Source organism: Bombina bombina, chromosome 2 (assembly GCF_027579735.1).
Source record: "Bombina bombina isolate aBomBom1 chromosome 2, aBomBom1.pri, whole genome shotgun sequence".
Classification (NCBI taxonomy): Eukaryota; Metazoa; Chordata; class Amphibia; order Anura; family Bombinatoridae; genus Bombina; species Bombina bombina.
This window is the reverse complement of record NC_069500.1, coordinates 1,288,776,756-1,288,790,708: the sequence shown is the minus strand read 5'-3', so window position 1 is coordinate 1,288,790,708 and position 13,953 is coordinate 1,288,776,756. Positions and strand designations below refer to the sequence as shown.

The 13,953-nt window shown below is 35.2% G+C and overlaps 1 protein-coding gene across 1 annotated transcript in view; it reads left to right on the top strand.

The window, feature by feature from the left end:
- The window catches only part of LAP3 (leucine aminopeptidase 3), a 96,261-nt gene that overhangs the window by 40,432 nt on the left and 41,876 nt on the right, over positions 1–13,953 (top strand). The gene's annotated exons all lie outside the window — the stretch shown is intronic.

The following is a 13,953-nucleotide window of genomic DNA, read 5'->3' as shown; positions in this document are numbered from 1 at the left end:
TATATATATATTTTGGCGAGAGTCCACGATTTGTAACATATGGGATATACATTCCGCTTCCCAAACCTCAAAGCCTATAAATACCCCTCCCACCTCACTCATATCTCAGTTTAAACTTTGCCTCCTTTGGAGGTGGTTCAAAGTATGTGCTTAACCCTTTGGCTGCTAAGCCATTTCCCACCTAGGTGCTAATATTTTTTATTTATTATTTTTGAAATTTTTGAAAACAATTTTTTTTTTTTTACAGACCCCCAAGACTTACACTGTTGGAAAGGTAAGGTGATTACCTTTCCAACAATTGGTATTGGTGGTCTGTAGCTGCTTAGATGCCTGAGATACAGGCTTCTAAGCAGCATGCCCCCTCCTCCTATACTTAACATTGTTAAGTATAAATAAAGTTGCGCGGTGACGTCATCACGTAATTGCGCGTGACGTCACCGCGCATCACGTGAAGCCCCGGGTAAGGAGCCCCCAGATCTCCCTCAAGGTGGGAGAGTTCTCGTGACGGCTCTGAGCCGTCATTAGCACTCAAAGGGTTAAAGGGACAGTCTAGTATAAATTAAACTTTCATTATTCAGATAGGACTTTTAATTTTAATCAACTTTCCAATTTATTTTTATCATCAAATTTGCTTTTTTCTCTTGGTATTCTTAGTTTAAACTAAACATAGGTAGGCTCATATGCTAATTTCTAAGCCTTTGAGGGCTGCCTCTTATCACATGCTTTTTAAATCTCTTTTCAACACAAAGAGACAGAAAGTACACGTGGGCCATATAGATAACGCTGTGTTCCGGCACAGGGGGTTATTTAAGATTTAGCACAAAACAATGCTACATTTAAGACAATAGATAATAAACAGTCAGTCATGTGATCAGGGGGCTGGAAGAAGGTTCCTAGATACAAGGTAATCACAGAGGTAAAAAGTATATTAATATAACTGTGTTGGTTATGCAAAACTGGGGAATGGGTAATAAAGGGATTATCTATCTTTTAAAACAATAACAATTCTACGGTAGACTGTCCCTTTAAGATATGTGCTTCAGTGTATATTGAAGTCCGGTTTTCCCCTCAGAGTTACAGTGCTTGTCAGAGGGATGTTTGGGGAGCTTTGTCTTTAGCAATGTGAAAAAGTGAAGTTAAGCGCTCAAAGCACGGGTATATCTAAGAGATGTGTATTTAAACAAAGGGAACAGTGTCCAGTCTGTAATCAACGAAAAATTAATATATTCATCAAAATAATAATATATAATAATATATAGGAAGGAATATATATATATGTATCAGAACAGAGACAGAGGCGTAAATATAGTTCAAATGGAAAATTCCAAAAGGCAATTTATTATACTAGTAAAACAGAGGTGTCTAGATATCTAAAATGATACAATGTAAAACAAAGGGACGTCTCCCTTAATAAATGTATAGATACATATAAAATAAGCATAAAAGAACGATAAGAAAAAGTACTTGCGCTTTAGTGAAAAGTGTACTGATGTCCCAAGATATTAACTTGCCAAGTGGCAAGAAAGTAACTGTTCAGTTGCAGGCTTGAATTGCCTGTATTTTGTGGTTGGCGTTACTGGTTGAAAGAAAAGAGCGCCTTTTTATGTAAAGGTGACGTGACGTCACGTTTTGAAATGGTAGGTGATGTTGCTGTGGCAACCCCTATTCCTAAATCTGTAAGGAAATCCTGGGGGATTTGAAGATAATCTTTGCGCTCACGGAAGATGATAGCTTTGTTGTCGTGAGGAACGACTAGCAAGATCTTGAAATTTAGAAGTGGGTCTTTGCGGTCGCTAGTAGCGACTAGTTTATCCTTTGTTGAAGGACTTGGCGGTCGCAAACAGCGACTAGGAGAAACATATAGATCCTTCCAGTTGAAGATAAGGTGGTCGTTAATAACGACTAGAGGATCTTTAAGAAGTATAGGTTGGTCTTTGCGGTCGCTGGTAGCGACTGGTTTATCCTTTGTTGAAGAACTTGGCGGTCGCAAGTAGCGACTAAGGAATTCTTTGGTTTAGGATTAGGTGGTCGTTAGTAACGACTAGCGGATCTTAGGATATGTAAGATGGTCTTTGCGGTCGCTGGTAGCGACTGGGTTATCCTTTGTTGAGGAACTTGGCGGCCGCAAGGAGCGACTAAGAAATTCTTAGGAGACAGTCAGTTTTGTGGTCGCTAGTAGCGACTAGGAGTTTCTTTGTAGCAAGGTTGGTGCCAAACGGCACAGCAGTTGGTGGAGTTAGTTGTCAGTTGGTGCCAGCATGCACATAGAAATTCAAATAGAAAGTCCTTTGAAGCATAAAATTGTTAACAAATAACAATAATGATGGATAAAAACAATAGCAGAAAGCACAGTGTCAGGTCAACGCGTTTCGCCCTTAGGCTTTATCAAGACATGTTAGTCTGTGCTGCTATGAGAATATTTAAATGCCTTCAGTAAATCTGATTGGCTGTCTCAGACAATTAATTAAAGGTGGAATGTGTGAATAGGGTGTTTGGATATTTAAGGTGGAATTCTTTATTCAGTCAATGAAAAACTACTTCTTATTTATGGTGTTGTAATATAACTGGAGTTATCCTATAGCAGGGATAAAGGGAATATATTCGAAATTGTTATATGATGCTAAGGTGTTATCTATAGACATATATCATAGATATTACATAAAAACCCATATATGTGGATAGGGATGGATAAAGTCATTTAAACTAATTATACATTATGCTGAATCAATGTAGGGAAGAGAAGAAGTAATAGACTATAGGAACGGGGAGATATCTAACTCTGAGTTAAGTCCTCTTGGATGAAGGGTGTCCATATCATAGATCAATTTTGCTTCTAGTTTTAGGAGTTGTTTTTCCAGATTACCCCCCCTCCAATTAAGTTTAACTTTGGCTAGGCCCCAGAATCTGAAATGCTTCAGATTATTCTGATGGATTTCTCTAAAGTGTGAGTATAGATGTGTGTCGAGATTCCCTCTGTCTATTCATGAAAGGTGTTCTCTGATCCTCTCACGGAGGGTCCTGGTAGTTTCTCCTATGTAATATTTTTTACAAGAACACTCAATGATGTAAATAACCCCTTTGTCTTGGCATCTTATTGTTTCTCCAATTTTAAACTTAAAATTATTCACTTCTATTTCTTTTAATTTAGAGCTATATTTACAAGAGCGACATCCAAAGCATGGGAAGAAACCAGAAAGTTTAGTTCCTTCTAGGCTTACCTCATAGCTGTTTGTTTCTTTTTATGGATTTTAGTTCGCTCTGTGCTAGGGTACTTCTGAGGTTTTTTGCTCTTCTGTAGATTATTTTAGGGTATACAGATACTTTGTCTCCGATTATTGGGTCCGACTGCACTAAGTGCCAATGTTTTGTTAGAATTTTTTTGATTAGACTATTATTACAATTATAGTCTGTAATGAATGATACTTCAATGGTATCTTTTTTATCATCATAATTTGTTACATGTTTGTCAGTCTTATATTTTAGGAGGTTTTTTCGATCTATTTTATCTACATCTTCCTTAGCTGAATTCATAATTCTTTCATCGTAACCTCTTTCCCTGAATTTATTCTCTAGAATTAATATTTGTCTTTCATAATCTGTGTGTCTGGAGCAGTTTCTTTTGATTCTTAGATATTGCCCTTTAGGTATATTATTTTTCCACCTTTCCAAGTGGCAGCTTTTATAATGTACGAAATTATTGGCGTCTACCTTTTTAAAGTGTGTCGACGTAATAATTTGATCGTTTATTACTTCAATTTCTAAATCAAGGAAGATTGCTTTGTTTTTACTGTATGTGTATGTGAAATTGATGTTCCTGTCATTCTTATTCATGTCATCACACATTTCTTTTAACTCAGATTCTTCACCCTTCCATACAAATATAATATCGTCTATGTATCTTTTATATAGTACAAGATTTGCACCCAGCTTATGCTGAGGGAAGAAAGTTTCCTCCCAATATCCCATAAAGAGATTCGCATAGCTGGGTGCAAATCTTGTACCCATAGCCGTCCCAGTCTTTTGTAGAAAAAACTTACCATTAAATGAAAAATAATTTTGATTTAGGATAAACTCAATACCTTCTAACAGAAAGTCTTTTTGTTCTTTCAGCAAAGTAGCATCCTTTTCTAAATAACTACTAACTGATTGGATGCCAAGTTCGTGGTTTATGATGGTGTATAATGAAGTGACGTCACAAGTTACTATAGTGTAGTTCTCTTCCCATTTCATGTCATTGAGGATTTGTAAAATCTCTGTTGTATCTCTAAGATAGGAGGGTAATTTCTTCACATAAACTTGAAGGAATTCATCAAGATACTGGGATAGATTCGAAGTTAATGAATCTATCCCCGAAATAATGGGTCTTCCGGGGGGGTTCGTTAAACTTTTGTGTACCTTCGGTAGGTAATAAAATATGGGTATTTTGGCTTGCTTAGGGGTTAAAAATTTGTATTCTTTGTTATTCAGAATACCTTTAGTTTTTGCCATATCAAGTATTTTAGTTAGTTTGGAGCAAAAAATTTTTGTTGGATCTAAACTGAGTGTTTCGTAGGTATTAGTGTCTCCCAGTAGTCTCTGCGCTTCCCCAATGTATTGTACCCTGTTCATAACCACCACTCCTCCCCCTTTATCGGCGGGTTTGATGACTATGTTCTCGTCAGATTGAAGGTTTTTTTAGAACTCTTTTTTCTTTTATTGTTAAATTATTATTATATTTTATTTTAGTATTAGCCTTTTTGATATCTCTTTGAACCAATTTTTCGAACATTTCAAGATTTTTTCCTTTCTCACTTGTTGGGTAGAAGGTTGATTTTGGTTTAAGTTTAGAATGTTTAAAATAAGTGTTATCATTAGGGGTGGGGTCAGTGTGTGTGGGTCCTTGCCAGTTCCTCTCGATAGGATTTTTTAAGAAATACCTTTTAAGAGTAAGCTTTCGGACATATTGGCTTATATTAATATGTGTATTGAATTTATTGAGTGTTGTAGTTGGTGCAAAGTTTAAACCAAGATTGAGTACTTTCTTTTCTTCTTCATTAAGTATTTTGTCACTAATATTAAAAATCCCAGATTCTGATGTTATTTCAGTCTTTTTGTGTCCCTTTCCCTTTCTACCTCCTCTGGTGCCTCTCTTGTTCTTTTTCTTAGGGGTGGGTCTGTGTTGTGTTCTGTGTTTTTGGAGGTTCCTGGTGTTGGGTGGGAAATCTCTAAAAAATGATTCTCATTGTTTTCTTGGTTGTCATCATTTAATGGTTCATAGTGATTAAATGTTTTTACCCTCCAATCATTGTTATATCTATCTTTATCATAATTATGATGAGTATATTGTTGTCTATGGTATTTGGGTCTCTCCCAATAATCGTTTGTGTTCATAGTATGACCCATGATTGTCATGGTAGTTAGTGTCCCTATAGTTTCTATTAGATTGTATATGGTTTCTTTGCCCATTATGTCTTCTTTGTTCGTAGTTTTCTCTGTTAAAATGATAATAGTCATTGAATGGTATAGGTCTATTGAATTCCCTCCATCTCTCTCTATTGTAGTTATGTGGCGTTCTGTTATAATTGGGTCTATTGTGTGTGCCATAATCAGAATTGTTATGTGATAGTGGTCTAGTGTAATTTCCATTGTTTGATCTTGATCTAGGTTTATAATTAGATTTTTCTCTTTGTTGTGGAGTATGTGGTTTATTTGTGTCAAACCTTATGTGATTTTTTTTCTTTATTTGTAGTGTCATTATCTTTAGTAGTTTCTAGGTTTTGATAATCGTCTTTATCTCTATTCAGTTTTCTCCATTTTACCTCTTGGAGATCTTTATTAAGTGTATTCAAATTTGACATGATTTCTCTTTGTTTACTTTTATATTCTTGGTGCTCTTTTTTTGTCTGATAATTTTGTTCTTAGTGTGGTGATATTTTTCTCAATAGTGTCAAGTGATATTTCTCTTGATTTTTTTAAAATATTTAAAAGTGTTAGTGATGCGTTTTCTAGCGCTTCGTCCCATTCGTTCTGTAGTGTTTCTATTAAATCAAAAGTGCAATTCTTTTTCAACCTTAGACCTCTAGGAATGATTTTCATAGTGATATATTTATCTAGAAAATTTAATTCTGTTTTTTGCTTTAATTCACTTGTCAAATTTCTTTCTAGTTCTCCCATGACTGTATGTAGATCACAGGGTTCATAATGTGTATCAGAATTCTCTTTTTCAGATATTTCTTTAAGGGTTTTTTCCCTCCACATAAATATGTCATCCTCCATCCTAAAGCAGCCTAGAATTTGGTGAAGAGTCACCCCAGAGGAAAGCAATACGTAGAAAAAAGGAAATTATAGGCGCTAAAGGACAGTACCCAGCTTAACTAGTGAATTCCCCTCCAAGAATACAAAGTGGCAAAAGCAATGTGAAAAAGTGAAGTTAAGCGCTCAAAGCACGGGTATATCTAAGAGATGTGTATTTAAACAAAGGGAACAGTGTCCAGTCTGTAATCAACGAAAAATTAATATATTTGTATTCTTGGAGGGGAATTCACTAGTTAAGCTGGGTACTGTCCTTTTAGCGCCTATAATTTCCTTTTTTCTACGTGAGCTTTGTCTTTAGACACCATGTTGTAAACCTCTGGTAGTCTTTTTAAGGCCCTCTGTAAATTTGGTCGCAGGATGTCTTTTTCGGCCTCCGTTTACAGATCTACATGCTCCTATCTTCTACCTCTGCTGATCGTTTTTTCAGTACTTGCTGCCCGTCTGCTTATAGTGGACATGTGTCTACAAAATATCCAGGTAAGTATATATATATATATATATATATATATATATATATATATATATATATATATATATATATATATATATATATATATATATATATATATATATATATATATATATAAAATATATTTATTGGACACGGCTTTATTTGGGCACTTATAAGTATAGGCTTATATTTGTTATATAAACAGCCCAGGGACATGCATCAGAATGTGTTCATGGAAAATAGAGCTATGGGAAATGTTAGGGTTCTGATTTTAATAGTGATCTAATATTTTAAGTGTTCCGCTTATCAGAGGGTACTCATGGTCTCCAGGGGAAGTTTTTTTCAAAATACACTAGTGTGGCCGCCGTGTCGCACCTTTTATTAAAACCCCGGTGACGTCATAAGTGTGCCGGCGCACTTTTTTGCCGCAAAAAATTCACACTTTTTAAATTTAAATAGTTTCGCTCCGGAATTATTCTCGCCCTCATTTTCATATGGGGACTTCAAAACGATCAGCTATATGAAGCGCTCTATATTTAATGTTTTTATAAACCTTTCTTTATTTAGCATTTTCCTTTAGCTCAAACTTTTCTAAATCTCAAAGTTTTTAAGCAATCTAGGATTTATATATATATATATATATATATATATATATATATATATATATATATATATATATATATATATATATATATATATATATATATATATATATATATATATATATATATATATATATTTATATATATATATATATATATATATATATATATATATATATATAAAATTTATTTTTATTTTTTAAATTTTTTTTTTTGCTTTATTTACTTTATCTGCCATAATGGAACATATGGCTTCTGTCCCTGAAATTACCATAGAACCTGAGTCTGTTGTACACCTTTCTACCAAAGCTAAGTGTGTTTTTTGTAAAACTTCGGAAGTTCCATTTTCAGCAGATTTATGTGACTCATGTATAGTGTTTTTATCACATCCTAATGATGTATCTATGGTTTCAAATGCTCCTTCTGTTTCAAATTCACAGATAGATGCAAATGGCGTACCCCCAGCAATGAAGACTTTTTTTTATTGCTGCTTCAGTTCAGAAGGCCCTGTCTAAAATTCCACCTTCAAATAAGCGTAAGAGATCAGCCCATGTTTTACCTTCCTCTAGTAACGTATGTACTGATCAGACTAATACTGACTGACTTATCCTCTCATGATGATGATTCCTCTGACACGGAGGCTCCCTTATCTGATACTGAACCAGATCAATCTTTTTTGTTTAAAATTGAACATATTCGTTCTCTTTTTTTAAAAGAAATTTTAGTCACTTTAGGAGTTGAGGTAGTTAAAACTTCTGAGGATATTCCTTGTAATAAGTTTAAATTCTTTTTTTTTTTTTTTTTTTTTTTTTTAAGTATAACATTGTTATTCCAGAGATATTTCCTGTTCCTAATGCAGTCTCTAATATTATCTCTAAAGAATGGTCTAAACCTGGTACTTATTTTAATCCTTCTTCTAGGTTTAATATTTTTTATCCTTTACCTGTTGCTAATTTAGAGCTATGGGAGACTATCCCTAAAGTAGATGGGGCTATTTCTTCTCTGGCTAAACGTACTACGATTTCCTTAGAGGATAGTACTTATTTCAAGGATCCTTTGGATAGAAAGCTTGAATCTTTTTATTTACATACTGGTTATGTCCTTAGGCCAGCTTTATCTATTGCTGATGTAGCCACCGCCTCTGCTTTTTGGCTTTCTAATCTTGCTCAGCAATTTTCTTCATATCCAGAATGTTGTAATATTATTCATTTACTACAAGAGGCAAATCTTTTTATTTGCGATGCAGTATTTGACATTATCAATGTTAAAACCATGTCTTTAGCTATTCTTTCAAGAGCAGCTTTATGGCTTAAATCTTGGAATAACATAAGGAGACAGAAGCGCCACATGGCCCAATATTGTATGGAATTTATATATATATATATATATATATATATATATATATATATATATATATATATATACACGAGTATCGGTGTGATGACACACTCGCATTTGGAGAGACACCCCTATTGTTGTAGAAGAAGCGGTCTGGATCACAAGCAGTCACCCAGAAGACTGACCTGCAGTGGCAGATCCACACCCTGTAGATGGTATAAAAAAAATACAGCGCCAATATGGCCTAGTATTGTATGGACAAAAGATAACAGTATGTGGTAATAATCTGTTATACCATTACCATCTACATGGTGTGGATCTGCCACTGGAGGTCAGTCTGCTGGGTGACTGCTTGTGATCCCAGACCGCTTCTTCTACACCAATAGGGGTGTCTCTGCAAATGTGAGTGTGTCATTACACTGATACTCGTGTGTATGTGTATATATGTATATATTTATTCCATACAATATTGGGCAAGGTGGTGCTTCTGTCTCCTTATGTTGTCTACAGATATTTGATCCAGGATCTGGGCCTTGATCCTCAGACAGCTGCCTTGACCTGATTCATCCATTGTTCCTTGTGATTCTACTGTATCTTGTTACATTTTGGACTTTTTATTCTACCATATTTTTTATTACAAACATTTATTATATATTTGCTGGTTAGTGATTACAATCTGCTTTTTTTTTGTCTAAGTTCTATTAAAACTAATGAATTATTGTACCACTGGTTTATATATTACTCACTTATTATTGTAGGATACTTATCAGCTATTAGAAACCCTACCATTGTTCCATATATTTCCCATTTTATTGGGACCATTATTCCTATGACGAGACATTATTATAGGCTAATTTTTTGTAATATATCTCATACTATTTGTGATATTTATCACTTATTCATTTGAGATTGATATATCTCTTAGGACATATTAATACATCCTTTGAGTGCATCTGACCCACTGTATGTGAATTTAACTGTATTTATCTTATTCTGGTTCACCAAGGGCGCCCCCTATCTCCCTCTTTAAATCTTGGAATGCTGATATGGTTTCTAAAATGAGATTACTATCTTTCTTTCCAGGGAAAAAATCTATTATGTTCACAATTAGATTCTATAATTTCTTCTATTACTGGAGGTAAGTCAGTTTTTTGCCTCAAGATTAAAGATCTAAAGGGAAGTTCAAGGCTCCAAATCGTTTTCGTTCTTTTCGAACAAAAAGGTCAGAAACCTTCCCCCTCTCCAAAAGCCCCTGACTTTAGACCTACTTCCAGTTGGAATAAACCTAAGCAATTCAAGAAACCTAATCCTGTCCAAAAAACAGCATGAAGGTGTGGCCCCCAATCAAGTTCTTCTGGTAGGGCGCAGATTAAAACTTTTTCAGAAAATTTGGGCAGAATATGTCCAAATTTCCTGGATTAAGAATATAATTTCTCAGCAATATCGAATTGGTTTCAAAATCAAACCCCCCAAGGGGACGGTTTTATTTTACTCATGTTCCAAAACGTCCATTAAAAGCTCAGGCTTTTCGAACGTGTCTCACATCTAGAAATGATGGGAGTGATTGTCCCAATTCCTCTACAGGAACAGGGAAAGGGTTTTTACTCAAATCTATTCATTGTACCAAAGAAGGAGAATTCCTTCAGACCAATCTTGGATCTGAAAACACTAAACAAATTTGTAAGAATTCCAACTTTCAAGATGGAAACTATAAGGACTATTCTAACTTTTTGTTCAGCAAGGTCGTATGTCCACAATAGACTTACAGGATGCTTATCTTCACATCCCTATTCATCCAGACCATTTTCAATTTCTGAGATTCTCTTTTCTAGAAAAGCATTTTGTTGCTCTTCCGTTTGGCCTAGCAATAGCACCAAGAATATTTTCAAAGGTTCTCGGTGCCCTTCTATCTGTAATCGGAGAGCAGGGTATTGGGGTGTATCCTTATTTGGACAATATCTTGTTTCTAGCTCAATTTTTTCATTTAGCAGAATCTCACACGACTCAACTATTGTTTCTTCAAAATCATGGCTGGAGGATCAATTTTCTAAAGAGTGGTGTTTTTTTTTTTGATTCCTCAGACAAAGGTCACTTATTTGGGATTCCAAATAGACTCTATCAACCTCTTCAACTTTGCATGCTGTGCCAATGGTGCAAGGATTATACACGAATATCTCACAACTAATATTCTTGGGACCCAACACTCGTTTTTCTCTGACATGGTGGCTAGACCACCAATTTTTTCAGGGGGCATCCTTTATTCGCCCTACCTGATCTGTGATTACAACAGACGCAAGTCTTACAGGTTGGGGAGCAGTATGGGGGTGCCGGACTGCACAGGGAGTTTGGAATATTCAGGAAAGAGAGATTCCAATCAATATCTTAGAACTCCATGCTCTCTTCAAAGCTCTTCAAGCATGGCCTCTTTTGAAGAACGAACCTTATCTTTGTTTTGAGACTAGGGGGGGGGGGACCTGAAGTTATCTAGCCATGAAGGAAGTATCCAGGATACTTTCTTAGGCAGAAAGCAATTCCTGTCTCATCACTGCGATTCACATCCCAGGTGTGGACAACTGGGAGGCAGATTATCTCAACCGTCAGTCACTTCACCCAGGGGAATTGTCTCTCCATCAGGATGTATTCTTACAAATTGTTAAGATCTGGGGTCTTCCTCAAATGGATATCATGGCTTCTTGTCTGAACAAGAAACTTCCTCAGGCAGTAATGACGGCTGCTCTAGCAGTCCCTTGGTCATTCCAATATGCTTATATATTTCCTCCTAGTTCTACTACCCAGAGCGATTTCAAAAATCAAGACGGAACAGTCATTTGTACTTCTGATAGCCCCTGCGTGAACTCGCAGGATCTGGTATGTAACTCTAGTTTGGATGTCCAGTTACCCACCATGGCATCTTCTTCTTCTAAGACCAGACCTGTCTCAAGGTCCCTTCTTTCATCCATACATAAAATCTCTGAACTTAATGGCGTAGAGATTGAACGCCTAGTTCAGTCACAAAGGTCTTTCAGACTCTGTAATTAATACTTTGATTCAAGCAAGAAAACCTGTTTCCAGGAAAATTTATTATAAAGTTTGGAAAACTTATGTTTCATGGTGTTCCTCCCATAATTTTTCTTGGCATGCATTTAGAATTCCTAGAATTATTCAAGATGGTTTAGATAAGGATTTATCTGCCAGTACTTTGAAAGGACAGATTTCTGCTCTTTCTGTCATGTTTCATCGAAGGATTGCTCATCTTCCTGACATTCATTGTTTTGTTCAGGCCTTGTCTAGAATAAAACCTGTAATTAAACCTATCTCTCCTCCATGGAGTCTCAATCTAGTATTACAGTCTTTACAGGCTCCTCCTTTTGAGCCTATGCATTCTTTAGACATTAAACTACTTTCTTGGAAAGTTTTTTGTTTCTTTTAGCTATCTCTTCTGCTAGAAGAGTTTCAGAATTATCCGCCATTTCTTTTGAAACACATTACTTGATTTTTCATCAAGACAAAGCAGTTTTGCGGACTACTTTAAAATTCTTGCCAAAGGTTGTTAATTATAACAACATTAACAGGGAAGTTGTTCCCTCTGTGTCCTAATCCTAAAAATGAGGCAGAAAAATCTTTACATTCTTTGGATGTTGTCAGAGCTATAAAATATGTTGCTGCCACTAAAGATTTCAGAAAGACTTCTAGTTTGTCATTTTTACTGGTTCACGGGAGGGTCAGAAAGCTTCTGCTATTTCTTTAGCCTCTTGGTTAAAACTTCTGATTCACAAAGCTTATTTGGAGGCGGTTCAGTCTCTGCCTCAGAGAATTACTGCTCATTCTATGAGATCAGTTGCCACATCTTGGGCTTTCAAGAATGAGGCTTCAGTTGATCGAATCTGCAAAGCAGCCACTTGGTCTTTTTTGCATACTTTTACCAAATGTTACCATTTTTATGTTTTTGCCTCTTCAGAAGCAGCTTTTGGTAGAAAGGTTCTTAATGCAGTGGTCACTCGTTGATTCTGTTGCCTATAAACATTCTTCAGGTTTTTTAATAAAGACTTTTTAATTTGGATATTAATTTTCAGTGGAAAAAATCTGTTTTATCCCTTTTTATTTTGTTACTCGTGGTCTTCCACATCTTGGGTATTATATCCCATATGTAACAAATCGTGGACTTTTGCCACCTATATGAAAGAAAACATAATTTATGTAAGAACTTACCTGATAAATTGTATTTATATAATGGTGGTGAGAGTCCACGGGGTCCTCTCCCTATTTTTTTTTTTTTTTAACAGAGCACATCTTTTTTTTACACCTTACTCCTTAGCTATACGTAAAACTGAGATATGAGTGAGGTGGGAGGGGTATTTATAGGCTTTGAGGTTTGGGAAACTTTTCCACCTCCTGGTTGGAATGTATATTCCATATTTAACAAATTGTGGACTCTTGCCACCATTAAATAAATGAATTCATCAGGTAAGTTCTTACATAAATTATGTTTGTTTTTTTTGTTTTGTTTTTAATCCTGGGCATTTATGTATTAAAGTTTACATTTACTTTACGTTTAGTTTTGACTTTATTATCCCTTTAAATGAAAGCAGGCAGACATCTTCTCTCCTTTTTGCCAGCTGGTTTGCAGGTTGCTCAGTTTGTAGTTTTTTATTTTATATATCTGTCAATGCTGAAATCAGTATAAAAAGCTCCAGCTGGAAAAAAAGAAGACAGTAAAGTCAAATATTAAATTTTCATGTTTTTAGAAAGAGCTTTCAGTTTTTTTTTTTTTTTTTAAATTATAACATTGTCTTTGTTCTTTTTAGTATCGTTTGTTGAAGAACATAACTAGGTTCAGGAGCGGCAATGTACAACTGGGAGCTAGCTTGTGATAGGTGGCTACACATATATGCCTTTTGTCATTGGCTCACCAGATATGTTCAGCTAGCTCACAGTAGTGCATTTCTGCTCCTGAGACTACTCTTCAACAAGGAATACCAAGAGAATAAATCAAAATTGATTATAGAAATACAATATAATTTTATTTTTTAAAATTGTTCTCACTGAATCACAAAAGTTTAATGTTACCTTTTTGGAAATATATTTTACTTTACTGGCAGAATTACAGTATTATTTAACAATATAATACACAGGATGTCTCCCTAATGTCTATACTATGCAGTCACTCGTGATTTGTATTGGATTTTTATTTACAGCCTGCAGTGTATGGTAAAATGGTTGTGGTATTTGCAAGAATAAATATAGGCTTCTAAGCAGTTAAACTGTGTG